The sequence below is a fragment of the Dasypus novemcinctus genome, chromosome 14 (assembly GCF_030445035.2).
Source record: "Dasypus novemcinctus isolate mDasNov1 chromosome 14, mDasNov1.1.hap2, whole genome shotgun sequence".
In the NCBI taxonomy this organism is placed as follows: Eukaryota; Metazoa; Chordata; class Mammalia; order Cingulata; family Dasypodidae; genus Dasypus; species Dasypus novemcinctus.
Genome location: NC_080686.1, coordinates 43,852,869 through 43,869,612, shown reverse-complemented (window position 1 = coordinate 43,869,612; position 16,744 = coordinate 43,852,869). Strand labels below are relative to the sequence as shown.

Here is a 16,744-nt window from a genome sequence, read left to right as displayed (position 1 = left end):
CCGGTTCTGTCTTTGAACTTGCTTTTTGAACCATTAATTATTCTGCTCCTTTGCTAATGACAGGGGAGGAGCCCCCGCTGTTTGCTGTTTTGATTCATTACCCCATCCATCAATCTCCTAGGAAGGCCCAATGATAAGGCCCTTGGAGAACATCTCCCGGGTTCCAGAGGAACTCTCCTTCGGAATGGGATTTCTCACAAGGTCTTCCAGCCGCCATCTTGGAGTTCCCGATGTCCTCGTGGGCTTCTTGCCAGCTTTCAGATCCATCTATTGTTTATTCCTTAACTAGTCTGCTCCATGTCTACCAGTATCCTGGGTTTCTGTCCTCAAAGGGTCTATATTTTATTGAGGTGGGGAGGATGACACTATAAATAAACTTGTTAATAAACAAACATATTCTATACCAAGTGATAACAAGCACTCTAAAAAAATTAAGCAGGATAAGGGTAATTTGGGGTGCTAGTGAGAATATCCCCCCTTAAAAAAAAAAGAGTGCATTATTCCCATCCTGTTTCCATAGCACCTTAGATTTACTTTTTTTTTTTTTTACTTTTATCCTAGTTATATGTTTACATGACTTCCTTGTTTGACTCTGAATTCTAAGTTAGGGATGAAATGAAATGAAAGAAAGGGATCTTTCTTTGCTCCTGGCATATAGCAAACACTGAATAAATGCAGTCAAATGAAAGAATAAATGAATCAGTGAATGATCACATTTCTATTCTTACCCTCTAGAGTTTCTTCTGTGTAAAGCTTTATGGAAAGCCTTTTTTGAGAGAGACAGAGAGAGAAAGATCTGAAGAAATTTTTATCATTTAACCCTTCAAATACATAGTGTATTCTGCATTTGGGGACTCGACCATCAATATATGGAAAGAAAGTGATATCACTGCAGTGTATTTTTTTTTTTTTTTGCAGTGTGTATTTAATCTGTTTGATCCTTTTCTTAACCTTGTTAGGCCACAGCACTAGAGGCTATGCTCATTTACTCCTGATGTTATGTAACCTACAGGTGTGCACATAAGGGAGATACATAACATATATTATGCACTCATTTGGTTTTCTTTTCTACAGAGAAAACAACTGCTGAACAGAAATTGTGTATTTTATACTTCTAATTTGGATCTTTGGCACCCTGCCAATCATCAGGGACAAGTCCAATTTTCTGGCAGAAATTTTGTGACATATTTGATGTCCTTCTCTGCAAAGGCATGATACCACTTTCCTCAACAGGCAAAAGCAAACTTTTTTTATGCTTCCAGTATATTTCAATAGTAGAAGCTTTAAGCCCTTTTTTTCTTTTTAAAGAATTGATTCCCAAGCTGCATCTGTGATATGGCTAAGGAAGCTACAGATAAAGAAAATAATGAAATCTGACTCTATCTCTATATGAGGGCTATTAAGAGGGAAATAAGTTTTTCTCAAGGAATTTGAATAGTGGAAAAACATTATCAGGAGAGCAAATGCGCAGTCCCTTTTCTTATAAAGGATACCTCAAGTACCATGATGAATAGGAGAAAAAAAAAACAAAGAACTTATTTCTCTTCTAAAAGAATATAATGACTATTGTTAAAGGGTAAAAAAGAGGAAGAGATGATTGTCTGGTACATTACGCCGGATTTCAAAATGCATGTGGTTTCCTGCTCAAAACCTATTTTCTAGTCTTTCTCTCAGAACAGTTTAGGTTAGGTTGTCATAGACTTCTTGTGTCCCTCTCTGACAGGATGCATGTAAAAAAAGAAAGCAAAAGAAAAACACTTCTTAGCCCAAATATATTATGCTGTACTTCAAGTATCAGGCAGAGAAAACCGACCACACCATCAGTTAAATCTCAGCTACCTATTCGGTTTGGATGTCTTTCAGGCATAAAGGGTGTCCCTTTACCAGCTATTGATGTGGAGTGTCAAAGACTCTCTGGATTACACAGTAATTTGGCAAGTGTGATCCAAGCACCTGGGGAAGATTTGTCTTGCTAAACAGGCAGGGAAAAATCAATATAGGTATGTAATATATGTGAGAAGTGATATGGAATGATTTTGTTTCAGGCAATTTAAAGACTGCCATTTCAGAAGACCTGAAAATGTGGCTCTTTCATGCCCATCTGCCACTGGTAGGGGAACCATTGATGGAGCCAATGAATCATGCTTCAGCTTGCTAATAAATGGAATCCTTTGGAATGCTCCTCAAATAAAGCTTCTATTATTCAGCCATCTTTGACTAGCCATTGTACACAATCTACATCTTGTTTGCTATGCCTATAAAAAGAAGCTCTTCATGGTGGACACTATTATCAAGAATTTTCCATGTATTTGGGGTTTTAATTACTACAGGTATTTGGAGAAAAACTTCTCAGTAGTCAATTATTTCTGCTTTTCTCTAGGTTAGATAAAGGTGCACGCCTATAGAATAAAATTGCATCAAATTGGATAGGAATGTTTTGACAGCAAGAAATAGCAAAAGGTTAGGCTGGTATTATAAAGCAAGAGAGCATAGCAAGTGACTTATGAATGGCAGCAGAGGCACAACCTTGAATTATAATGAATAGAGCAAGCTGGCTATTAAAAATGTATAGTGGTTAATAAAACTGCATTTGATTAGATGAAGATTTGGGGGATCATTTCTAATGGGTAATGGGTAATGGTTCTAATGCAGCTGAGTGGGGTTTTTAAAATTTATTTTGATTTATAATACCCACTCTTTGACAGAACCTCCAGGCACATACATTGCAGCCAATGGAATTCAAATAGGTAAAATTGTCAAGAGAGCTCATGTCCATTTTTAGTGGAAAAATCTTGATTAAACAGATGTGTTATGTAATGTTATGGGGGACAACAGGTGTAGATTTTTTCTGAATCAGAAGAAAGCAAAATTCCAGAGCCTTGGATTTCTTAAACTCTCATATCCTCAGTCCTTTACTAGAAGACTGCTTAGTTAATGTTCAGTCTTGACATTAGAATAAAATACTCTTTCTTAGCTCTGAAAGACAAATGAATGGTGAGCTGAGAGAATGGGAAAGCTGTGCTATTTTCACCATTAAAACAATGAAGTGTTTTTATAAGAAAAATAGGGAAAGAATGTGTGGGTGGATATGAAATGGGTTAGATCAGATCTGAGAGGATGTGAATGATAAAAATGATTATCATGATATCGAGTAACAATATTTTCAAGGTGTTCTCATACCTTTGTGTGTGTGTTTTCTTATTGTTCAAAATATCCTTTTAAAAGGAAAGGAAATTTTATCTCTAGTTTAGAAATTGAAAATCAAATATCTAGAGGTGAAAAGAACCTCATAATAAGGGAAGCTAAATAATTAAAAACTTGACACAGTGGTTTCTAATTTTATAGAAAGAAAAATCTTCTGTTTTGAAATTTTATTTTGTTACTATTCAAATGTTAGCATTTACTACCAAAGGCCTTGATCCCAGCACCCTCGTCCCACTGACCCAACCTTTGCTTCCACCATATTTATTCCCTCCCCAACACTATCCATCCTAACTTCCCATATTAAATGTGTAAAACTACCATAGACAGAATAGAGTATAATAATTTAGAGAAGAAACACAATTATGTTAACATATTAAAGTGACATTTTATATTAAGTTAACATATTTTAAATGTTTATCTTCCCTGATAATTCAAAAAATGTAAAATAAATGAAATACCATTTTCCCAGTGTCAGTATCAAAAGAATTTAAGAAATTGATAACAACTAGTTTCTCAAAGATTTGAGTAAAGAGGAACTCTTGATATCATACACTGGTAAAGTATAATTTGGTGCAGTCTCTTACTGGTTATTAAAATTTATATATATATAACTTCTAGAACTATTTCCCTCAGGGGTGAAAAAAAAAAAAGAACAAATATGGAATGATATTGTCTTCTTGAAAGATTACTCTAAAATATCTTTAATTTAAAAGTTGCAGAATGCTGCTTATAAGATGATCTACTTTAAAATGGCAATATGTACCCTAAACAAACAAATAAACATATATATTTGGCGACCTATGTAAATTAAACTGTTAACAGTGGTTATCTTGAAAAAAGCAGATTAGCTGAAGAATTAGATTAATATGGTAGAATTAAAGCCAATTTTCAATTCTGTGTATGCATTTCTCTACACTTTTCAAATTAAATATAAGAGAATAAACCATATTAAGTCTTTGAGAAATATATTTATCATTGTGTTTTGCAGTCAGACAAGAATAGTTTGGGTCCTGGCCCTATACTTGAACATCTTAGATTTTCTAAATCTTTGTTTTCTCAAGTATAAAATAAAGATAAGAGTGTGTCTTATTTCATAAAATTCTAAGAGTTAGTGAGATAATGCAGGGTAATTCATAAAAATGTTTAGTGTAGTAACTAGTGCATACCAAGCTCAATAAGGCTTAATACGATTATGATGATGACGATGACGACGACATGACAGTCCAGGTTTATCTAATTTATCAAATAAATTTAGTCCCTGCCATTCCTTAAGCAGATCAGGTCCTTGTCTCCCTTGTTTGCTGTTACATTCCACCTACTTCTCCACAGAAAAAGCTGTTTAACTCTCCCTGTTCCCTTCACTGAAAAACTCATCTAGACCCCCATTTCCTGCATTTATTCAGAGGGAGCTGCCCTCTTCCCCCACTTTTCCCTGCCCATCTACTTCAGCTCATCTCTTTGGAATTCTCTTCCAGCCAGAACTCAAAACCACTCCATTTCTCATTATCTCTATCTGTCCTTTGCCTCCTAACTGGATGCTGGATCTTGCTTTTTACTCGAGATAGGTCAAGGATCCTAGTATCTCATAGAAGAACTTGTTTCTCCTACAACGTTTATAAAATATATGGTAAAATTATCACTTTAAATAATTGTACGGAAAGCATCAATGTGACCACAGATAAATTATGCTCAGGTACCATGACTTACTGGGGTATTTATCACTGACAAAAGAAGAGAGATCCTATTTGAGAAATATTTTCATATTTGCATACATTCCTTAAAATCTGAAATGGGGTAGTTGTGCTGGAAATTAGAACACAGAACAAGTCTCCCAGACTCTGCTGCCCACCATTGCAACCTATATATGCTCATGGAAATTGCTGCTCTCCTTGACTCTGCGTGTAGACAGACCCTGCTAAGGAGAGAAGAGCCCGGCAGAGGATATGAGGATTAAGTGCTCTTCTAAATGTGCAGGATTTTAATTCTTTGTTCTTTTGGCCAAATAATATGCTGAATGGATGACTGTTCCTTCAAGCTTTCTCTCAGAAACACATGGGTTTCTTTAATTTTCTTGGAGTTGATACCTGAGCAATGTACAAACATGTTTGCATTCTGACTGTAGCAGAGAATATCTTTCAGATATTTATATGAAATAGTCCATCTTATTACAATAAAATGCAAGAATACCAGGGCAGTGAGACTTGATACTTTCAGTCTTTTTATGTCCCCTAAGACCTTTAAAGGCAATTATCATTCCATCTTCCATTTTGGTAGTGTCTGATGTTTTGCAAAGCACTTTCACATATATTATCTCATTCAAGGAAAAGAAATGCATATTCTATAAGGGTCATTCCTGAGAGAAAATAAAATGTCAAGTAAATGAAAACTATTTCTGGACTGAATTATTCAGGTAGCTGCTCTATCAAAATAGTGAACCACTTGATGAGAAACAGAGGAGCCAAAAAATAAAATAAAATCAACACCACTGGTATAAATAAGAAATATATCGGCTTACTACATTTTTTTCATTACACTCATGGCTCAGGAAATATAATTTGTCCAAATTGGTAATAAGATGATAAATAGATACCCTCGCTTTCAGTTGCCCAGGGGAATGCCAGTGTTTTGCTACCTGAGGCAAAATGCATAAATAGTACTTAACGGTGTAATGGCTTTCTTTTGCTCTCAGATTCTATCCAAATTCCACTGCCTGACAGGACCACTGTCCTATCTTTACCTGTTCCTCCTTCTCCAACCGGGCAAGTGTCCTTCCTTTGACAAAAATGAACACATTACTGCCACTAAGCCATTCTTTTTTTTTTTTTTTAAGATTTATTTATTTTATTTCTCTCCGCCCCCCCCCCCCACTCCAGTTGTCTGTTCTGTGTCTATTTGCTGCATGTTCTTCTCTGTCTGCTTCTGTTGTTGTCAGCAGCACGGGAATCTGTGTTTCTTATTGTTAGGTCATCTTGCTGCATCAACTCTCCGTGTGGGTGGTGCCATTCCTGGGCAGGCTGCACTTTCTTTCGCACTGGGTGGCTCTCTTTACGGGGCGCACTTCTTGCGCGTGGGGGTCCCCAACGTGGGGACACCCCGCGTGGCAGGGCACTCCTTGCTCCCATCAGCACTGTGCATGGGCCAGCTCCACACAGGTCAAGGAGGCCCAGGGTTTGAACTTCGGGCCTCCCATGTGGTAGAAGGACGCCCTAACTACTGGGCCAAGTCCACTTCCCTGCTAAGCCATTCTTCACAGCCAAAATAATCTTTCTTCCTCTAAGAACTTTCCCCAACTATTCTAAGCTACAATCTCATTTCTTCATGTTATAAAATCTTGTGTTTTCTATTTATTTATCAACAACTATATAATGAGAACCAACCATGTGCCAGGCATCGTGGTCAGGCATGGGAATAGGGCAGTGCAAATGACAAACAGGATTTCTCCTTTGGCAGAGCTTACATTCTAGGGGAACAGAGGGGCAATAAACACACACTGGACAAAAGATAATTTTAGGTGCTAATAGGCTCCAAGAAGCTCACGATAGGAGAATGTAGCTGGAAGAGAGTCCAGATTGGGGGGTCAGGGAAGAAGGCTTCACAGAGGAGATGACTCTGAGCTGAGGCTTGCATGAAAAGATGTCAGTCCAGCAAAGATCAGCACAAAGCGTTTCGGGGGGAGGAAAGGTGTTTGCCAAGGCCCTAGCGAGGGACCAAACATGGCAGTTTTCAGGAGCAGAAAGAAGAGGGCTGTGGCTGGAGCATGCTGGGCAAGGGCAAGCATGGCAGTGATGGAGCCGAGAGGGAAGCAAACGCTAGATCCTAGAAGGACTTTTGCTGGAAGCCATGGGTAGTTTCAGGCAGGAGAGTGATAAGATAGGATTTGTGTTTATTGAACGATCTCCCCGGCTACTGGGCCAAGAATGGACCATGAGCATACATAATGAGAGTGAGAGAGACCAGTTCAGAGGTTGTTGCAAGTTCAGGAGAGAGACAAGCAAGTATTCAACTAAAATTGTGTCGTGAAGATGGAGAAAAATAATAGATTTGGGATATATTTTGCAGGTTAGGCCTTTAAGTCTTATGGGTAAATTAAATATAAGAGGGGGAAAATACTCAAATTCGTATCCTACCATGTCATCATTAGACTATTTCATGTGTGTTTATACATGGATTCCCAACTATATTATAATTATTCTGCAACCAGAAATTTTGTTATATCCTACTCTCTTTTTGGTCTCAACTGCCGAAATGAGGATAGCTTCTTGTAAAAACAAGCACACAATAAAGACTTGCTAACTTGAAAACAATTACTATTTCTTCTGCTGCTGCGGAGCCCAAAAGAGTCCAACCAACTGACCACTTTTGCCAAAGCCGAGTATCTCCCCTGCATTTTCTTTTCTTTTTCCTTGCCATCTGCCCCTTCACCTCCTGCCACTTTTTCAGTCTCTGTAGTTCTGTCTGTGCTTTCTTGGTCACCACCTTTCTGCTCATCCACCTCTTTTTCTGTAAGAGTACCCATTTTCTCGCTCTCTGCACAATACACCTGATACTGTGCGGCTTGGTTCAGCCATTTTTTCTTCACCCACTCTGGGCCAGGGCCTCTGCTGGGTGATAAAGACCCAAAGATAAACTTGAACATGCATAAGAAACCTCTCAGTCTCTTCTTCATATAAGAACTAGATGGGAGAATCCTGGGCTACAGGAAACCTGGGATCTCGTAAATGGGAAGCAGGCACTCAGCCAACTGAGCTACACCCACTCTCCTAGGTTTTTGTTTTGTTTTGTTTTTTGAGGTACTGGGGCTGGGAATTAAACCCACGACCTTGTATGTGGGAAGCCAGCACTCAACCACTAAGCCGTATTGGCTTGCCTCATTGGTTTTTTTCATTCGTTTTGCTTGTTGTTCATTTTTTGTTTTTTCAAGAGGCACTGGGAACTGAACCTGGGACCTCCCGTGTGGGAGGCAGATGCTCAACTGCTTGAGCCACATCTGCTTTCTCCCTCAGTTGTTTTTTTTTAATTTCTCTCCCTTTCCTCCCCCGCCTCCCCCCCATTGTCTGCTCTCTGTGTCCATTCACTGTGTGTTTCTCTGTGTCCACTTGTATTTTCAGGCAGCACTGGGAAACTGTATCTCTTTTTAATTGTGTCATCTTGCTGCGTCACCTCTCCGTGTGTGTGGTGCCACTCCTGGGTGGGCTTTTTCACACGGGGCATCTCTCTCCTTGCAGGGCACACACCTTGCGCGTGGGCACCCCTATGCGGGGGCGCCCCTGCATGGCACGCACTCCTTGCGCACATCAGCACTGTGCATGGGCCAGCTCACCACACGAGTCAGGAGACCCCAGGAATCGAACCCTGGACCCTCCATACAGTCGACGGACGCTCTATCAGTTGAGCCATGTCCACTTCCCTCTCTCCTAGTTTTAATATTTAATTTTTACAGGATTCATACTGGGCTTATTCTGATTCTCTGTGTTCCCATTTGTTTCTCTACTAGACATAAACATGTCAACATATTAACATCAGAGTGAAAGAATGAGTTTATAAATATGGAGCATTTAGCAGTGGTTCTTGTGTTACTCTATTTGATGAGAACAAAAAATGATTTTACATTTAAGAAAACTATGTGGAACTATAAAAAGTATAGCACATTTGAACTGATAGCATGACCACATAATTAAAGATGTTTCAAAATTCATAATTACTTGAAAATAATTGTACATTTTGTGTAAATAAGGACACTTTTTTTAACTAAAAGGGACTTGCTTGTTCATTCCTTACAATCCTTCCTCAACAGTGGTATGGAAACTGGTTTTATAACTTGTTTTCATCTCCACATCCTGTGTAATGCTTTTGTTTATAATATTCTTTTTGAAGTCAAGGAAAGCTTTGCAGATGAAAGCCATAGCACCTTCTTGTCCTTTCACATAGTGAAGTAAACAAGGAGAGCTGTTAATTTAATCAATGGCAGTCGCCCGGAAATAATTTTCCACTAAGTCCAGCATCTTGGAATTATTTGGCAAAGAACGCAACCACTAGCAACCTTTAAAATCTCCCAAATATGTCAGTTTGGGAGGTTGCCTCTGGCATAACAAGAAGGAATTCACATTCTTTGGTGTAGTGTACCAGGCCCTTCAAAATCAAACCCAAAAGGAGAGAGGCTTAGTCATTTCCTAATTTCTTTTTTTTTAAAGTTTTATTTTATTATTATTATTTTATTTCTCTCCCTTCCCTTGTTGTCTGCTCTCTTATGTCCATTCGCTGTGTGTTCTTCTGTGTCTGCTTGCATTCTCAGTGGCACGGGGAATCTGTGTCTCCCTTTTCTTTTTTTAAGATTTATTTTTTATTTCTCTCCCCTTTCCTGCCTCCCCCCACCCAGTTGTCTGCTCTCTGCATCCATTTGCTGTGTGTTCTTCTGTGTCTGCTTGTGTTCTTGTCAGCAGCACTGAGAATCCATCTCTTTTTGTTGTGTCATCTTGCTCAATCAGCTCTCTGTGTGTATAGCGCCACTCTTGCACAGGCTACACTTTTTTTGTGGTGGGCGGCTCTCCTTACGGGGTGCATTCCTTGTGCATGGGGCTCCCCTACTCCGAGGACACCCCTGCGTGGCACAATACTCCTTGTGTGCATCAGCACTGCTTGTAGGCCAGGTCATCACACAGGTCAGGAGGCCCTGAGTTTGAACCCTGGACCTCCCATGTGGTAGGCAGATGCTCTATCCATTGAGCCAAATCCACTTCCCCTGTGTCATCTTGTTGCATCATCTTGCTGCATCAGCTATCCATGTGTGCAGCACCACTCCTAGGCAGGCTGTGCTTTTTGTGTGCAGTGCGGCTCTTCTTGTGGAGGGTGCTCCTTGCATGTGGGGCTCCCCTATGCAGGGGGCACCCGTGTGGCACAGCACTCCTTGCATGTGGCCGTACTGCACACAGGCCAGCTCATTACACGGGTCAGGAGGCCCTGGGTTCAAACCCTGGATCTCCTATATGGTAGGCAGATGCTCTGTCCATTGAGCCACATCTTCTTCCCCTAATTTCTATATCCTTCTTCCTCCTGTATATGAGAGATTTCATTTTGTTTGGGAATTTGTGTGTCTTCTTCCCAGCAATGATCATAGCTGGAATAAGCCGATTATGATATTCTAATTATAACTCTGAATCAACTGTGGCAGTCAGAATTTTGACCCCATGACTTTTGGTCCCTGGTTGAAAGCTGTGAATAAGTTATATTACATAGTAGAAGAGACTTTGTAGACGTAATTAAAGTTACTAATCAGTTTGATCTTAAAATAGGGAGAGTATCCTGTTATCCAGGTGAGTCCAATATCACAGGAACCCTTAGAAAGAAGATTTTCTCCCACCTGAATGCAAATGTGGAAGTCAGAGGGATGAGGCAGAGTGAGAAGTGAGAAGGATATGGCTCTGCTGCTGACTTGAAAAGGGAAGGGGTAGCCTGGTAAGCAGGAGAAGGAAATGCATTCTACCAACAACTCTGAGTTTGTACAAGGACCTGGAGCTGTAGATGAGAACTACAGTCCCGACTAATACTTTGATTTCTACCATGTGAGACCTAAACAGAGCATGCAGTGGAGCCGGGCTATGCCCAGATCTCTGGCCCACAGAAACTGTGAGGCTGTTTCAAGTTGCCAACCTTGAGGTAATTTATTACAGCAATGATAGAAAACAAATACATTAATCCTGACCCATCCCTAGCCTATGCTTTCAACTGCAATGGGAGTGATTTTTTTTCTTCCAAAACACAAATCTGGCCATGTCACTCTGTTAATAACCCATAGTAGCTTCCTAATGCTCTTTGGCAACACTGGAAACTCCTTCCTGTGGCCTTCTGGCTCTTGCTTGGTCTTGGGCTCCATGAACTTCTCCAGTCTCAGCTTTCTCTACAACCCCTAACTCTGCAGTTGAGCCACTCTCGCCTTTTTGCATTTATTCATATTGCCATGCTCCCTCTTGCCTCAGGGTCTTTGCACATGCTGCTCTCCTTCCTAGAATATTTTTCTCTCCCCTTCTCAACACTACTACTCATCCTTCAGATTTAAAGTCATGCACTTTCCTCTCAGAGAAGTCCTCCCTCATTTCTGTGACTAAGTCATACATGGAAAGTAGATGTCCTTCTTCCAAGCAATTGTCATGCTCACAATGATTGTGTGATTACTTAAAAATTATTTGCCTCCCTCACTATGCTGGAAGCTCCATAAGGACAGGGACCGTATATGCTCACGGTCCTCACCATTGTTTCCTAGTAGACTCTCTGAAATACAGCCAGTTGTTTCATAATATTTACTGGTTGAATGACTGAATCAATGAGCCATTGTAGGTATCCTAGAAAAGAGTGGATGAGAAAATACCAGCAACCAGTGCAAGGTTGATTCAAGTGACCACATGTTATCCTATAGTCCTAAGATTTCACAATGTTAAGTGTTCTGTGCCTTTGCAAAGTTTGATAATTGTGTTTTGATTTTACATTACCCAGAGAGCTTTGTTTTTTCTAATTAAAATAGGTGCCAAAACATCACTTTATGACAAATATATATCCTGTCTCTCCAATTAAATTTAACAAATATTTAATGAGCAGGAATCATGGGAAAGGCACCGTACTATGTGTCCCAAGAGATAACATGTCTTTGAATAACAATATATCCAATTCATACATGAACCTCACTTTATTTTTGTTTTTTATTTTTTGTCTTTTTTTTTAAATGTTACATTAAAAAAATATGAGGTCCCCATATACCCCCACCCTCCCCACCCCACTCCACTCACATCAACAACCCCCTTCATCATCACGGGACATTCATTGCATTTAGTGAATACATTTCTGAACACTGCTGCACCACATAGATAATAGTTTACATTATATTTTACGCTTTCCCCCAGTCTACCCAGTGGGCCATGGCAGGACATTACAATGTCCAGCAACTGTCCCTGCAGTATAACCCAGGACAACTCCAAGTCCTGAAAATGCCCCCAAGTGATATCTCTTCTTCCCTCTCCCTACCCTCAGCAGCTATCATGGCCACTTTCTTCCCATTTTACATTTTCTTCCATTACTAATCACAATAGTTCCAGAATAGAATATCAGTAAGTACACTCTAATCCATACTCTACTCCTCCATCCTGTGGACCCTGAGATGGTTATGTCCACTCTACCTCTATATCGAGAGGGGGCTTAGATTCCACATGGATGATGGATGCAATTCTCCCACTTCCAGCTGTAGGCACTCTTGGCTCCCTGGTGTGGTGGTTGACCTTCTTCACCTCTCTGTTAGCTGGCTGGGGTAAGGCCAATAAACCAGAGCGTAGGAGTTGCAAGCCTCTTGAGGCTCAGGGCCTGGCTATCACATGAACAGTCCAGAGATTCCGGTCACCTGAGTATATACCGAACCCCAGCACCAACCACAGGTCTGGTAAAAGTAACAGGAGAGGCTGGTGAACAAACATCACATCTCAGTCCAACTCCATCACACTCAGGAACACAAACTCCAAAGTAGGGCCAACTGACATGGCAACGAACTCCATCTGCCATGACCATAGAAACTGTGGGTCTCTGTAGCCCTCAGAGAACCTCACTTTATAAAACACATATTTACATATAATATCTCCTTTAATCCTCACAATAACCGTGTAAAGTATTTACATATATGTAAATTTATCCCATCTTAACTCAGGGAGACAATGCTCAGAGGTTGACCAACTTACTCAAGTTCAAAAGAACTTGAAAGTGACAGAAGTCCATCACTGGGCTTTCTAGTCCAAGTCCAAGGTATTTTAACAGCACAGCCTTTCCAGGAACTAAGCAACTAAGCCTCGCACATCCCTGGATGCTTTCCTTCTGCCCAGTCCTATTCCTGTGTCTAGCCACACCACAATGCCTTGGGCATGGTCTGGAGAACTGTCAGCCACGTTGGTGTAATTTCTATTTATGTATGTCACTGCACTTTCCAAAGATGAGGTGATAAAACATAGTGGGCAATCTAAAAGTATTTGTCAAATTGATTGTCTACTTTACCCTCACACTTCACACAGGTGACAAATAAGTAATTGTTCATGCTTTAAGCTCCTGAAGTTTAAGAATATAAATTTCTAAGAAGGGCTTTATATATTATTTGGGGATCTGCTTATGAATATGCCCTTTTAAAAACAGTAGTGGTTTCTCACCACCTAAAGTTATAGAAACAAAAAATAAGGGTAGGGAAACGGACTTTGGCCCAGTGGTTAGGGCGTCCGTCTACCACATGGGAGGTCCGCGGTTCAAACCCCGGGCCTCCTTGATCCGTGTGGAGCTGGCCCATGTGCAGTGCTGATGCGCACAAGGAGTGCCGTGCCACGCAAGGGTGTCCCCCGCGTGGGGGAGCCCCACGCGCAAGGAGTGCACCCGTGAGGAAAGCCGCCCAGCGTGAAAAGAAAGAGCAGCCTGCCCAGGAATGGCGCCGCCCACACTTCCCGTGCCGCTGATGACAACAGAAGCGGACAAAGAAACAAGACGCAGCAAATGGACACCAAGAACAGACAACCAGGGGAGGGGGGGGAAATTAAATAAATAAATAAATCTTTAAAAAAAAAAAAAAAAAAAAAAAAAATAAGGGTAGAAGTGATGCCGACAGTAAGTGATTCTGGCAGAAGTGATTCTGGCAGTAAGTAATAGTCACTTCATGGAAACATGAGCTAATTGAAAAAGAAAATACCTTCTCTCTCTCCTTTTTTTTAAACTTCACCATCTTTAGACTTAAGGAATTGACAGGGCAGGGAGGGTTTGACAGAAACAGGATCAGGATTTTTGGCTCCTGAGAGCAGCCCCAGCTACAGCAAACACAGAGGTAAACAAAGGGGGCCCTCCTGATGTAGAAGGGGACTGGACATAACCATCCTGGGGTCCACAGGATGGAGGAATAGAGTTTGGATTAGAGTGGACTTACTGGTGTTCTGCTGGGGAACTATTGTGATTAGAAAGGGAAGAAATTGTAGTAGCAAAGTGGAGAGGGTGGCCACGGTGGCTGCTGATGGTTGGGAGACGGAAGAAGAGATATGGTGTGGGGACATTTTCGGGATTTGAAGTTGTCCTAGGTGGTGCTGCAGGGACAGATGCTGGATGTTGTGTGTCCTTCCATGGCCCACTCGGTGGACTGGGGGAGAGTGTGGACTACAATGTGGACCACTGTCCATGCGGTGCAGCAGTTTTCCAGAATGTATTCGCTGGGTACTATAGATGTGCCGTGATGAAGGAAGAGGTTGTTGATGTGGGAGGGGTGGCGTGGGTGGGGTGGGGGGTACATGGGGACCTCATATTTTTTGAATGTAACATTTAAAAGAAAATAAAGAATAAAAGGGGGGAGGGGCAATTAGCAGATTTGGTCTTGAACTCATGGGTGGGAAAGTGGTAATCCTTGGGGGTGAGGAATGGGGAGAAGGAAAAAAGCTGCCCGAGGACCAGAGAGGGCCCAGAGGGATGGCAGCCCCGTACCCCTGGGGCTCATGGTTGGAGGGGAAGGGAAACAGGCCCCTCCCTTCATTGGTGAGGAAAAGGCACTTGGCTCAGTTTCCTCCTGCCCATCATCCCATCCCGAGAAGAGGTGACATCCTTATCCCCTGCCCCTTCAAGGGCCCCAGATCACTCCTAGTTGAGCCTCTGGAAAAAACTTTTGCCAAACTCTTAAGTGCTGATCATAATGGCATAGGAGGGACAGCCTTAATGACCCTGGGGAGGAAACCTGGGGAGGAACCCTGGATCAGCCGGGGTCCAACGCAGCAGCAGCAGCCAGGTGGAGTCAGCACCGGGGCGTCACTTGCATGGCCTCCACCGCTCCCAGTGCCACCTGGTGTTGCGTCTTCACCACATGGAAGGGCAGCATCAGGATGGCTGCCACCATCCCTGAGATGCCGCCAGCCAAAAAACTGATGCCCACAGACGTCTGATCCTTTGGCCTGAGCCCCCTCAGCCAGCGCCTCACCAGCTCGTAGTTTAACCAGCACAAAGCTGGAAAGGGCACATCCCGCAGAGCAGTGGGGCCCCAGCCCAGCCACAAGGAGCGCCAGCCATCCTGAGCCACCGCAGCCAGGGCACAGGGCCCAGCTCACGGTACGACAGATGCTGACCCTGCTGCTTTGTCCGCACCAGCTCCAAGGGGCTGATCACAGTCGCCGCGCCCAGGCGGGCCAGCGCACCAGCCACCATGGGTGCGTAGAGATCAGAGGTCAGTGCTCGGCCGCACAGGAAGGCGCTGCGTTGGTGTTATGCAGCGAAGTAGGCGGCGGTGGCCGGCACAGTCATCACTAGGGCCACCGGAAGGCTTCTCCAGAGTCCGGGTGCCCTCCTGCCTCACACTCTTCACAAAGGCATCCATGGTGCCAGTGAAGCGGGTGGGATCCTGAAACCAGGTGGCACAGCGGGCACGGTTCAGGCACAGGAACAGGGGCTCCAGGACACCGCTGCAGTGCAGGAGGCACTTGCATTTGGTGTAGGAGAAGCTCCAGAGTCGGGAAGGAGGTATTGATTCACTGGCCAAGGAGGGGCACTGAGACGGCAAGTGCACCTTCATCACGTCCAGGGTGTCATGAAGAGGGAGGTGACCTCGGCCCCAGCTCCTGAGGCCACTCTTTGTTGGAGGGGACTAGCTCCCCCTCGGTCCTGGTCATTCATCTTGTTTCAATCCAGGCTCCAGGCGGGGGTTGTGCTGCGCGGCGCCCAGAGCCTGACCGGCCCATGGTGGCTCCACGGCCGCGCGCACACCTCACCCGGACACTCTCGCCCTTCTCTTTCATAAGATACAGGTTCAATAAAGTTTTCTGTCTTATGTTTAAGATTTTTTTTGAAATCAAATTTGTAGTATATTTATATTTTAATTGATTGGGAGGAAATAGCTAGAGGAGAAAGTCTTGTGGAATTTCTGACCAATGTGCGCTTTTCTATGAATTTACCTCACGATACCACAGATTACATGCAGTGGATTTTACCTAGAATGACTGCATGGTTACCATACAGAGATCAGCTCAAAGTAAACTTCTGCTCAGAGTGGATGTAATATTCCAGTGATTTGAAGACTGCACTGTGTGGAATTAATAAGTCAAAGGGCACAAACATCTTCCTTATAAATGCTATTTTTTCCTGATTGTTACATTAATGCATAATTATGTAGAAAATACAGAAGAATGTCCAGAAGGAGATAAAAATAATCTGCTCATAACTGACTATACTCGTCTGAGGCAAATGTTAACATCTTGACACTTTCATCTCCAGCATATTTCCGGTTTGTTTTTCTTAGTTGAAATGTAATCTTTTCCCACTATTATGTGTTTTTCACTGATAAAGCATATATTTTCGTCATTTTAATTAAAAAGTGTTACTTCCCCAAGTTACAATCCAAACATTTCAAAAGCACCTGTAATAAAATGAATGTTTCTTCTCTACCCTCCAACTTTGCTCTATTGATGTAAACACCATTAATTTGGTATGCGCCTTCCTTCTTTATTCCTTTGCTAAACCAACCTACACAGTACACTCACAAATAGCTTTTCTGCTATTGTTGTTT

General features: G+C 42.2%; 1 pseudogene; it reads right to left on the bottom strand.

Annotated features, from left to right (window-relative positions):
* Positions 1-14,832: 14,832 nt before the first annotated feature.
* On the bottom strand, positions 14,833-15,855 carry LOC101441318 (mitochondrial glutathione transporter SLC25A39 pseudogene; annotated as a pseudogene).
* Between the last annotated feature and the right edge of the window lie 889 nt (positions 15,856-16,744).